General features: G+C 34.8%; 1 pseudogene; it reads left to right on the top strand.

The window, feature by feature from the left end:
* The window catches only part of LOC119523978, a 53,627-nt pseudogene extending 44,787 nt beyond the window's left edge, over positions 1-8,840 (top strand).
* Positions 8,841-13,266: the final 4,426 nt, after the last annotated feature.

The raw sequence follows: 13,266 nt of genomic DNA on the forward strand, positions 1-13,266 counted from the left end.
TGTGTGTGTGCTAATGAAGGTGTCAGGGATTGATTTAGGTGATGAATGTACAACTATGTAATGGTACTGTAAACAATCAAAAGTACAATTTGTTTTGTATGACTGCGTGGTATGTGAATATATCTCAATAAAATGATGATTAAAAAAAACATAAAAAAATAAAAATAAAAAAAAAATAAAAATAAATCAGGGTTCTTCATTTATTTTAAATCAGAAATAAAGTATAACCAACAAAAGTGATTTTCTTGCAGATCATAACAGGACTTCTGTGTTACTTTCTGGTCATAATCAGCCACCACTTTTTGAGGATTCATCCCACCTTGTTTCAGCACCTAGCTAAAGGGTTTTGTTTTGTTTTGTTTTGTTTTAGCTCTTCATCAATCTAACCTCATAGTGCATTGACTTCTTTAGTGCCAGAACTTCGCATCTAGTTCCCATCTCTAACTTTCAGTACCCCCTTTCTTACCACCATCCCATTTTAACATCATCATACACACTGTTTGTTCATTTTGAGTTCTCATACCCCATGACTTTTAGAACCTTGACCCGTTAACAGTTCGGCAGCATCTATACAACTTTATAGTCAACCTCACCCTCAAGGTCATCTGTTCTAAATGCTGTTTTGTTTTTGTTCTAAAATCCTTTTCACCTTCAGTCATGCTCACCTTGCTAGTGTTGAACCTCTTATCCTTTTTAATCTTTCTCTGTGCTCATTCCTAGACTATAAAACTGCTTGCTTTGGTCAGCTCTGAATTCATGATCTTTAACTTTGGTTTTGTCCTATCTTTTTAAAAATCCTTCTTTATTTTTATCTACAACATCTGTTTTAACCTTTTTTACTATCCTCAAGATTTTATTCTAATCTCTCAGTCATTAACCTTGCCTATTAATTACTCAGAGGTCATCTTTTGTGTTTTTTCTCAAAATTAATCCTTTTACCTCAAAGTTTATTTTTTCCTGTATCCTTCATCCAAACAATCTCAGAAAACAAACATGTCACACTTTTTCAGAGTTATCCCTATCCTTTATTTCATTTCATCTCTTGCTCTCTACCACATTCTTTCTGCTTACAAACATTTTCAGGTATTTTTGAGGAGTGAGAGAGGTTTGCCTTTACTACCAGCTTATTTTCTTGTCTTCTTTTACCATTAACATTTTAAACAGTATTCTTTTCTAGCATATTTGTCATTTCTTTACCCTTTGTAATTTGAGTATCACCCCCACTTATCAACCAGAACTGTGCCTTTAAAGGTTATTAGTCATGCCTTAATCACTAAAAGTATTCACTGTTTTTCATTCTTACGCCTCTGTGACTTCTTCAGTGTATTTGACATTGTTGGTCACTCGGTTTTAAAACTCATATGAACTTCTGTTAAACTGTTACCACCATTTTTCTTCTTCCTTTTTGGCTACTCTTCTTTTTCATTACCTTTTCTTCCTTCAACTCCTCTTGACCCTTCCCTCAGTGGACTGCGGGGAGGATTGCTGGCCTCTTGTTCTGTGCCAAACACATGGCTGCCCCAAGGGGGCTTTAATTCTTTCTGTAATTTATAGGGGATTAAATTAGAAAATATTTTTTGTGTTTCTTAAACCCATGGTTCATGCTGCCCTCCCCTGTCCCATTTTCCATGGGCTTCCTAACTCTCTGATCTCATTTCTATCCCAAAACATTCCCGATTGGTCCAAGACTCCTTTCACACCCTTTTTTTAATTTTCTATGAGCCCCAACCCTGCGCTGCATTGTCATCATACACACTGAGCTCTTACACATTGTTAGCCTCATTTGGAACTGAAATATTCCATTACTATTCTTCTAAAGGCCTGGTAGGTACCTTTGCTTTTCCCCTACTCCAGTTGTGCCCTTGCTGCCTTAGCTACCCACCCTCACTCCTACCCAGTATGGGCTCTTGTCATAGGGTTGAACTCTGTACATACAGAAGCTTCGTTTTCTCTCAAGGTTGAGTACCTTTCACCCCAGCCCATACCAACTCTGTAGCCTCTTAATGGGTCTTCCCTCTGGTCTCATTCTTGCCCCAACCCTTCTATCAAGACTCCCATCCCCCAGAATTGATAAATTGTTTCATCTTTCCCAACACAGTGTTTTCCCCATATGCAGTATCTAAAGTGGCTTTCCCTTGTTCTTTGTTATTCCCTCTGTTGCCCCTCTCCTTCCCTCTAAGTTTACCTTCTGGGAAGTATATGATTACCATGCTGCTCACTGGAATCATTGCTTTCTTTGAGCTCTGTACTAGTCAGCTATTCTGTCTTATATTTATTGGTGTCTTGTATTATCTCCATGAGAGAAGAGCTCTTTGTATTTTCACTATGGCACCTACTATAAGAATTTCCAGATTGCAGGTTATGTCATTATTTGTTGTAATTACAAACGTCTCTAAACATAATCTCAAGGGAGGATATTCAAAGATCTTGAAGGAGTTGGAACATTGTTAAAAGTAAGACTTCTTTTGAAGGAGAACATCTCTTTATACATATAACGTGATTTTTTTAAAAGTAGCATTATTTTGGATTCAGTTTAAAATTATTGCACATCTTTTGCTTATAGCTTTTAAGCTGCTGAAAAAAATGTGAAAGAGTGGTATAGGTTTGCTTTTACTACAAGACAATAGAATTGAATTAACTGACGCTGAGCTATTTGGTATTTCTATTTCTAGCAGAGTTTCAGTTAGGTTCAAGTCAACCAATATTTTTTTGAGTACCTAGTAGGAAGGTACTATTTGCTGAGAAGTATGTATGGAGACAGGCTGGTGGGGAGGAATTAAACAGTTCTAGATTTGAATGCAAGCTTCACCATCTTTTAGCTGTGCAAATTTGGGCAACTTGCTTGACTCCCAGTTTCTTTTAGGAGGGAAAGTTATTGTGATTATTAGAGAAAATGCACTTAAAGTTCTAAATAGAATGTCTTACACATGAGATATTCAAGTAATGATAGCTATTATTGCTTCTAATCTGCTATTATTTAGATGTATTGGGGATAGCATCCTTGCCTTTAATATTTCACAGTCAGTAGGGGAAATATATTTACCTAGTTTGTGTGGCAAACATATGATTATAAAAGCATAGAGGAGAGAAGGGTAAAATCTTTAAGTGAGAAACAAGGGAAGACATTACAGAAATGACATTTCACTTAGGCTTTGAAGGATGAGTTAAATTTTTCTAAGAAAAAAGAAAGCTGGTATAAAAGTTTTTTCCTACACACTGGACAGGACAGGATACTGAATTATTTTTTATAAGATCTGCCTGAGTTTCTTATATATTTTATATAGACTTATTGGCACTAAATAGCAGTCATGAGAAGAACAGTAAAATTATTGCAATAGCATTTTAATAGACTTCCCTGTCTACAGTTTTTCCCCCCTTTTCCAGTTCTTCCTTTCTACTGCTGCTAAAGTAGGCATATCTGGTGAGGTTTAGGATCCTTTGGTCTAAAGTTCTTTAACTTCCTAGCATTGAAAGGATGAAATTCAAGTTTTCTGGACAATATAAGAGTTATGATATCTGATTCCTAATTACTTGTTCAACTTATTCACACACATGCTTCACTATATAAAATTATTTTTATCTTCTTGAAAATACCAGGTGCTTTTACTCTGTTGTCTTTGCACTTGCTCTTTTCTCTGCTTACAGTGAAGCAGTAGGAACTTAACTTGAAATGGACTCCTAATTGTTACCTGTTTTCTATTCTTTGCTGGGTAGTTTCCCCCTTTTTTGTGATTTGCTATATATTTTTTTTCCACAGAGGAGTCTTTTTTCTAAATTCAATTTTATTGAGATATATTCACATACCATACAGTCATCCAAAGTGTACAGTCAATTGTTCACATTACCATTATATACTTGTGCACTCATCACAATTAATTTTTGAACATTTTCATTACCGCAAAAAAAGAATAAAAATTAAAGAAAAAAAGAGCACCCCAAACATCCCATCATCCCATTCTTCCCCACCCCTCCCTACTATTCATTTACTTTTTTCCCTATTTTTTCTACTTATCTGTCCCATACAATGAATAAAGGGAATCTGAGCCACAAGGTTTTCACACTCACATGTTGAGTTGCTATATTCTTGTATTTGTATTCCTGTATACACAAAACTACCAAGTATGGAATCTATGTATTAAATAAAGAGAAATCAAAGAGGCAATTTAAATTTATTTTTATAGTGAACTCAAAATTAAAACTGGATTCAAGTCACTACAAATTTTACATTACCAATATTTCCCCTTTCTGAATGGGTTAATAAACCAAAAATAATCTGCTGATTTGGTGGGAGAGAAGAAAGACCTTTTAGATCTCACTTTTTAAAAAAAAGATTTTTTTACATTTTGAGGGGAATCAGGTAGAATCTTAAATTCATTCCTCTGAGGAAAAATGTATGTGCTTTTTCAAAAACAGATAAAAGTTTGCATATAATTTCAAGGCTTTTTAACTCCCTGATGCTCTCTTCTAAATAAAAAAAATGAATTTTTTTCGGGATATAGTCTTAAATTTGTAAATTTTCAATGTTATTTATCTCTAGATTGGAGAAATGACCATTATAAATATTCTGAGGATATTTTCTGGAGATTATATCCAGCCAGAATGTTTCTGTTCCCATGCATACATGGTCTGTGCTGTTTATGGTTATCTTGTGTCTGAGGATAACTGTTGACCTGGTGTGCTAGCTAGTTTGGGTCTGTCAGTGCAGACCCAAGGCTAGTGCCTCTCAAACTTTAGGTTGCATAAGAATAACCTGAAAAGCTTGTTAAAACAGATTCCTGGGCCCCACTTCCAGAGACTGATTCAGTAGGTTTGTGCTGGGCCTGAGACTTTGCATTTCCCATAAGTTCTCATACTGTGCTGATGCTGCCAATCTGTGGACCATACTTTTAGTAATACTGCGCTAGGCAAATCCTGGCTAATCCTGCTGGACTTTCTAATACAGGAAAGCTTTTCTTACCTGTTTAAAGGCAGTATAAAAGCTATTACCGTTGACAGCAAACTTTGATTGGTGGTTTTATGTTCTGTTCTTAGGGGAAGCATTGTTTTAACTCACAAGCTTTGCTTCCTTTAATGTGCTTTCTTTCACAGCTCTCCTAGTAATTGCAAAGAACTCTTTAAATGTTTGATTTTACAGATGGTAAGCAATGATGTTTAGCGTAGGTAGTGTTTACTTTCAGGATCATTCAAATTCTCCCCACTCTGCCAAGCATATTAAGATTTAGAAAGAGACAAATAATTATTATTCATAACAGTTCACATTATAGCAAAATGCATGATTAGCACATATTTTAAATTGTTTTCAACTGTTAATAGTTTGAAAACATTTGATGCTCTGTGCATTTTTAACTATTGAGTATTTTTTATAATGGTTGGATACTGGTCTCCTAAGAATATTCTCAGGGAAATAGCTGTCATTAGAAAATACATGGGTAAAATGAAATGTAAGGTAAAATCTTGCATTAAATAGGGATGAACAACATGATTTTGTCATCTAGATCATGCTCTATTCAAAACTGAGAAACCTAAACAAAGAATTGAAATGTGGTCATAAGATTAATATGACTTAGTGTATAATAAAATTAATAAAATCTCTTTTGTCTCTTATCTCTCCAGCTCTCATATCAACTATCCAAGTAAACGGTTTTGTATTTTTAAGAAGCATTTAGGAAGTCTCAGGTAACTAGTTGATCTTTTTTCATTCTTTCTATTGAAAAATTGTAATAGCTTTTTTAACCTGTTGTTAGGGTACCTAGTTTAGAAATCTGAATAATTGCTACTGGACAATGACAGAGTTCTGTTTGGTATATCCTTAGACCAAAGTTGAGAGAGCCTGTCTTCTTTTACTCTACATTGGGGTGTCAGACATTAAGAGGAAACCTTCACGCCTTTGCATTGTAAAATAAAAAAAAAATAAGGCTTTCCAGCAATATTAGAATATTTAAAAGATGTTTAAGATACCTAGTAAAGTGACTAATACTTCTTCAGTTTTAAGTAAATTTGTTAAACCACTGTAATTCTCAACATCAATATATAGCCTTCATAATTCTTTAAGGTGTTTTTTCTTATAGAAACAAAGAAAAGTACACAACTTGTTTGTTGTGCAGAAAGAATTATTGATGAATATTTCTAAAAGTATTGATAATTTTGGTTACACCACACGTTTAGCTCAGAATCCACATTTAGCTTAGAATCCACATTTAGCTCAGAATCCACATTCTTCTGGTTCCTTTTGATTCCATCTTCCTTTAATTATTTTCTCATGTTGTCATTGCTATTTGAAATAACAATGGCAAGATTTGTTTTGATGCTTTGGGTTAGTGAACAAGGTGAAAGAAGGGTTGATACCATATCTCAGAACCTGTGTATTTATTATTCCCTCTGCCTAGTTTGCTCTTCCCCAGATATCTACGTGGCTAGCACTCTCACCTCCTTCAGGTCTCCACTCCAGTGAGTGAGGCTTTCCTTGACCACTCCATTTAAAACAGTATCCTTTCCCTCTATGCCCCACTCTCAGTATTTCTTCTCTCTTAGTTTTCTTCATACCAACTTTATCATCTGGCATGCTGCATATTCTGTTCTTTAGTTTATTGTCTCTGTCTTCTCACTAGAACGTGTGAGGTTTGGATATTTACCTATGCCAGATATTTGCCAGGCCCTGACTTAGTAAATATTTGTTGAATAAATTAATGTATATGTTGAAAATGACATGTGGATGATGGGCCCCATCATCAATATTGGACAAACAGCTCACAGGCAGAGAAACGTTTGATTCCATCTTTAAAATATGTTAGTGCTATTTTCAAAACATTACTGAAGTAATTAGAAAAGATTAAGCTATATTAGATGTTGCCTTCACTGAAAATTTTTATGAAGAATGAAAAGTCCCTAAAAGTGAGACTTTAACTTGATTTTTACCTCACTGTTGTCAAGCTCAGTTGTGTGCTTGGTTTTTTAATTAACTGATTTTAGACATCTGCTTTGCTTTTTTCTCAGCTTGGGTAGGTCTCAAACTTAAATTGAAAATTGGTCAATTTTAGCATATTTATAATTCTATAGAATGATAATTTTTGGTAATTACTATTTTGTTGAAATCATGTTCATTCTTTAGCGTTTCATTGTGCACCTATCATTTATAGCATAATGTAGCAGGTCCTGTAAAGATGACAGTGATGAAGAAGGCTTGGTATTAACCTTCAAGGAATGTACAGTATATTGGAGGGAAATAAGCTGTAAACATAAATAACTGCAGTAATACAAGGAGGTTTGTAATAAGTGCAATGAATGTTATTGATTTCAAAGGGGAGAAAGGTTTCTACTGATAAGCAGAGGCTTAGGGACATTCTAGTTGAAGAAATAGCATGAATAAAGGTGCTGAAATGGAAAAAAATAGGCATACATGGGGAATGGCTGGTAGAGTCAAGTTTGGATAGAGCATGAAGTTCATATAACTTTGTGGAATCAAGACTCAGTTTGAAACCTGGTCCTGGCCTTGGTGGAAAACTAAACCTGACTCTGTCCTCTATAAAAAGGTGATTATTACAGCACCTACCTCTTTGAGTTCTTGTAAGATTTAGGTGAGATGACATGTCTAAAACCCTCAGCCTGGCACAGAGTAAATGCTCAATAAATTGTTCATGTTATACAATGTGAAATAACAAATGTTTTAAGAAAGTAAAGAATCAGAAATAACTACAACTTTGAGCCCTAGCAGCAGGGGAAATGATATCATAAGAGAGATCAGTCAGGAGTTGATTTTTGGGGAGAAAGCACATGATTTCAGTTTTATGAGGTCACTTTTGATGGACCAATGTGATATCAAGGTGTAAATACACAGAGCTTCAGGGGAGAAGTCAGTTTAAAGTATGCTGCTTGTTTTTCTTTCTATGCAGGTAAAATACTTAAATTTAAAGTATGTGATGAACTTCAAAAGTGTACTTGTTCTTTGTTAATAAACTAATAATAACAATAGCACATATTTTTAAAGACTTCCCATTTCTTTTCTCATTTTATTCTCAGTTAAATAAGATACTAAATTGTAGGCTCCATTAGAGCACAGGCTGTACCTTTTTTTGTTTACCACTCTATCCGCAATACCTCTTAGAACAGTGTATATAAAAACGTTTCCTCAGTAAATGTATATTGAATGAATGAATGTTCTTGCTTTGCAGATAGGCAAAGGCACAGAAAGACTGTGACTTGCCCAAGTTATGCAAGTTGTTAGAGGAGCCAAGTTGGACTTGTAGGTTTCTTGTCTACTAGCTTTTAGCAGTATGAATGAGAGGTAACAGTTTACAAGGCACAAATAACTTTCTGTAAATAAATGGTAGCATAATCTGAACATTGCTATGCCATTTTCTAGAGAATCATTTCGGTTATATCATATTTATATAGTAACATTGAAAATAACGGTCATGACACATAAGCAAATCAAGAATTATTACATGGAAAATTAATTATTGAATTTTGGTATGGATTTTCATAAAAGATTAAAACCATTTGTTGCTTACTGTTTTCTTTTTTTTTTTTTTTTCATAGGGGCATGACTCTAGTTTGCCTTAAGTGTGATTTCCTAACTGATTCTTCTGGCTTAGATCAGATGGCTAAACACTTAAGTCAACGTAAAACTCATACTTGCCAAGTTATAACAGAGAATGGTATGTATATATAATTGTGCTACTTTAGATTTTTGATATTTACTCCAATATGTTTGATCAGCCACAATATGGGCTCTTTAAATGTTAAATCTACAGTCTCACTCATCATATATGCTGTTTAAATGTAAAACTCTTCTTCTGATTTCAGTTTCTGATAGTACCTCATCTGAATCCACTTCTGAGTAAGTTTAATTTTCATTCAGTGCATTTTACTTTGATGGATTTTAGCACTGTTGCATTTTTTTAAATGTATCATTAATAGAAATGAAAAATATTAAAGTATTTTGTTTTTGTTTTTGTTTTTTTTTAAAGCTGCTTGTTGAAATAGATTCCTGCTCTATGGAGCTCATGCAACCTGGTGCAAGACAAGTTGGAATTTCCTAAGTTCAAAGTTCTCAAGTGCTTTTTACACAAAAGCAGTTTCCTAAGTTCAGAGTTCTGAAGTGTTTCCTTACACAAAGGCAATTAAACAGCCAAGACCATGACACTAGTGCTCATTATTCAGCTCTTTTCAGCTTTCAGATGGCACTAGATTCTTATTCCACCTTATCTTTGTGTCAGGTTAACATATCTTAACATTTGTTTTTTTTCTCCAGTTGGCTCCCCTAAAATAACTTTTGTTGCTATGGTCTTTTCTTTGCTTAAAATAATTTGTGTTTTTTTCTGCTATACTTGCCTTCAGAATATTACATTCCAAACAATATGGCTGTTCATCTTTTTTTGTCTGTTTTATCTGCTTTCTTAGTGAATTTCTTGTCTTACATTTTAGGTCAGATAGCTGTTGTTTTCCTCATTCCCTGTCTGTCATTGTTCTATTTTTCATATTTTTCAGGTGCAGAAGCAACACAGAAATTTCAGAAAGTGTCCAGGGTACTCCTGGAAAGTGTCCCCCTTCGATGGACACAAGTGATGCCTGTTCTCTCTTTCCAAGGAATGTGAATAATTTGACTGTGAGACCTCCTCTAAGGTGTGGCCTCAAGAAATCAGATCTTGGGGAGAGTCCCTCCCTACATGACTGGCCTCCCATAATGCTGATGCTGATTTGGCCAGAGATGACCTCAAGGCCCACCAAATTGAGCACAACTTCCCACTGGTGGCTTTGGTTTTTTATCTCAAGTTTAATGGTCAATTCTGACCAAGAAAGCCCATCAGATCAATACTTTAACATCTGAGTTGCAGTTTAATCACTTTGGCTGCTGCCCTTTAACTTTCCTCTAGCATGCATGCAGTCCACGGAATATAAAAGCTCTGGTTGTGTAGGGAACCAAGGTTACATCCATGTTGTTGAAACAAGTTTCTAAAAATTCAGTTCCAAAGCCATAGTTATTTGTACTGTCATTTAAACTTTTATCCAGTATTAACCCTAGGAATTTTCAGCAATACTAGTATTCAGATTTTGTTTTTATTTAATTTAATTTTGGTAGTTTGGTTTTATGTTATTCTTCTCCAGATTTATTGATGTCCAGTTTGTTATGGCTATTTTATACATTTTTCTTTAAAAACTTTTGTTTTGTTTTTTTCTGTTAAAAACTCTGGGTCCTTAACAATCCTCTACAGATTTCATGTAGCTTCCTATTGGTAGCTTCTTAATTTGGCAATCATTCAGACCGTGAGACATTTTTACATCCTCCGTCTGTCTTGGGACTATCATCATTAACATTATCTTAATGATTGTAAGTTCAAAGTTATAAAGAATTAGCAAAAAAAAAAAACCTCTGCAGACCTTAAAACAAGTTTTAAAGTTATGTCTCTGTAGATCTGATACATAATATCTTCTTAGCCATTATTTGGATAAAGATAATATATTCAAAAATATTGGGACCAAAAATGCACTTGTTTCTTGCCCATATGTATAGATGTATATTTTTTTTAATTTGGTGTTTGTTTATTTTGGTTACATTGTATATAGATTTGCTGACCGGTTTTGATGTTATTACTTATTTTTTTAATAAAATTTGTATTGTTTAAGTGACTTGGGAATTATTTTCTAATAAATAACTTCATATAAAAGCTGTACATTTTATCATAAAAGTAGGAGCATTGCATTGCTTGTTGCACAGAGGCCTGATCAGACTAAGAGCTTCATCTGCTTGGTGCATTTTGCACTTTTTCCTCTAATGCAATTAAAAGCTCACCATTTATGTTTTACAATTTCTTGACTTTTAAAGAGTAGCAAAATTTCCTTTTTGATCTTAATAGCCACGAAGACAGGCAGGCTCTGAAGTTGTTATGACTCAATCATTAGTGCTTTTTTACTCTAAAATCAGAACCTCTTGAATTGTACTTAGAAGTAGATAGAAAGCCAGTTTCAGTGACCACTTTGTTTTGTAGTGTGCTTTTTGCAGTTCATATTCAAAAGAGTTGAATCCATTAGTTTTCATTTTCTAAACTGATTTACAAAATCTCCAAAAGGGTTTTGTTTCTTAGAAGTGAAATTGGTGATAATCTATTCTCTTTTAAATTCCAGTGGCCAAATACTGATAGCACATAATCACCCCTTGAAAGATAGAGACAAGTTCATTTTATCTGTCTCTAGGATATTTTGTCATCCACCCTCTTTCTGCAGGTTTTTTTGTTTTTGTTTTTGTTTTTGTTTTAAGTTTCAGTCTTTTGCCCGTAAATAACTCCTTGTCATTTTAAAAATTCATTCTTTTCAGTTTACAGGTATTTTCTTGCTCTAGCAATATTTTAGGTAGGGGTAATCTTTGGGTTCTTCATAGGATTCTATTACAGTATGCATCAAGTTCATTTTCTTAAAGTATTTTACTCTTAAAGTTCTGTCTCCTATAACATAATTTTTAAATTTAGTTTAAATAAAATATTTCAGACTGTCTATACTAAACTTGCTTATTGTAGAGTTGGTTGGATTTTGTTGCTAATGATTTTTAGTTTGTCAGTCTGATCCCCCTTTACCTTCAAGCTATTCTAAATAGTTCATTCACCTAATTCAGAAGTACCTATCTCATGCATGTGTGTTTTTGGTTACAGCTGAATAAAAGGTGTGATTGGTTCAGTCTCAGTCTGTGAACATTATTAGAAAAATAACCACTAAACTACAGAACTTAGATTCTTGCTCCTTTTTTGTCGCATCTTTGCAAGACCCCACTTTGGGCCCCATTTATTTATTCAGCAAATACTTATTGAGCATCTGCTATGTACCTGACACTGTTTTAGGTGCTAGGAAAATGCTGAAATCTCTGCCTTCGGCAAGCTTACATTTTAGTGGTGGGAGACAGACAATAGAAAACAAATAAGAACATTATACAGTATGTCTGGTGGTGATCAATACTATGGCGGAAGATAAATCAGGGAAGAAGGATAGTGAGTATGGGATTGGGGGTTTGCCATTTAAAGTGTGGTCAGGGTAGGCCTCATTGAGAAGATGACATTTGAATATAGATCTGAGGATGAGGAAGTGAGCCACTTGGATATCTGTCAGAGTGGCATTCCAGGGAGGGAACAAATGCAAAAGCCCTGAAGTGGGAAATTTGAACCCTCATGTATTGCTGGTGGGAACATAAAATGGTGCAGCCACTGTGGAAAACAGTTTGATGGTTCCTCAAAAAGTTAAACATAGAACTACCCTATGATTCGGCAATCTTACTTCTAGGTATGTACCCCAAAGAATTGAAAACAGGTACTCAAATACATACACATGCACATCCATAACAGCATTGTTCACAACAGCCAAAAGGTGGAAACAACCCAAATGTCCATCGATGGATGAATTTGTCACCAAATTGTAGTATATACATACAATGGAATAGTCAGTCATAAATAGATGTGAAGTGCTGATACAGGCTACAACCTGGATGAACCTCAACATTATGCTAAGTGAAAGAAGCCAGACACTAAAGGTCATGTATTACATGACTCCACTTACAGTAAGTATTCAGAATAAGTAAATCCATAGAGACAATGCAGTTTGGTTGTTGCTAACAATTTTTAGTTTGTCAGTCTGAGCTTCCCAGGGACTGGGAAGAGGTGGACAGCAGCTGCTTAATGGGAATGGGGTTTCCTTTGGGGATAATGAAAATGTTCTGGAACTAGAAAGAGGTGGTGGTTGCAACATTGTGAATGCACTAAATGCCACTGAATTGTTTTAAAATGGTGGTTTTACATGAATCTCAATTAAAAAATAGTATGAAGGAAACGTCCTTAACCTAACCTAATAAAAATATACAGCTAACCTCATAATGAGACAGAAAAAAAAGCCCCGAATTGGGATCATACCTAGCTCAAGAACAGCAACAAGACTCATGTACTTGATGGGAGGGGAGAGTAATAGTAGATGGGGCTTCAGAGGTAGTAATTTAGACCATATAATATAGGGCCTATGGGCAATCATAAGAATTTGGCTTTTACTCAGATAGGAAGCCACTAAAGCATTTCGAGTAGGGGAGTGTATACCTCAGTAAAAAAAAACAAACAGCACAGAAGAATGTCAAAAGTCTCACTAGCTGCTCTAGAGAATAAGCTGGAGTGGACACAATCAGGGAGATCAGTTAGGAGGTTGTCATAATACAGGTGGGAGATGACTTAGGTTAGAATGGTAGCAGTGTAGATGAAAAGTGGTTCAGTTTTTGGATGTCTTGAAGCTTGAAGCAACAAT

Source organism: Choloepus didactylus, chromosome Y (assembly GCF_015220235.1).
Source record: "Choloepus didactylus isolate mChoDid1 chromosome Y, mChoDid1.pri, whole genome shotgun sequence".
NCBI classification, from domain to species: Eukaryota; Metazoa; Chordata; class Mammalia; order Pilosa; family Megalonychidae; genus Choloepus; species Choloepus didactylus.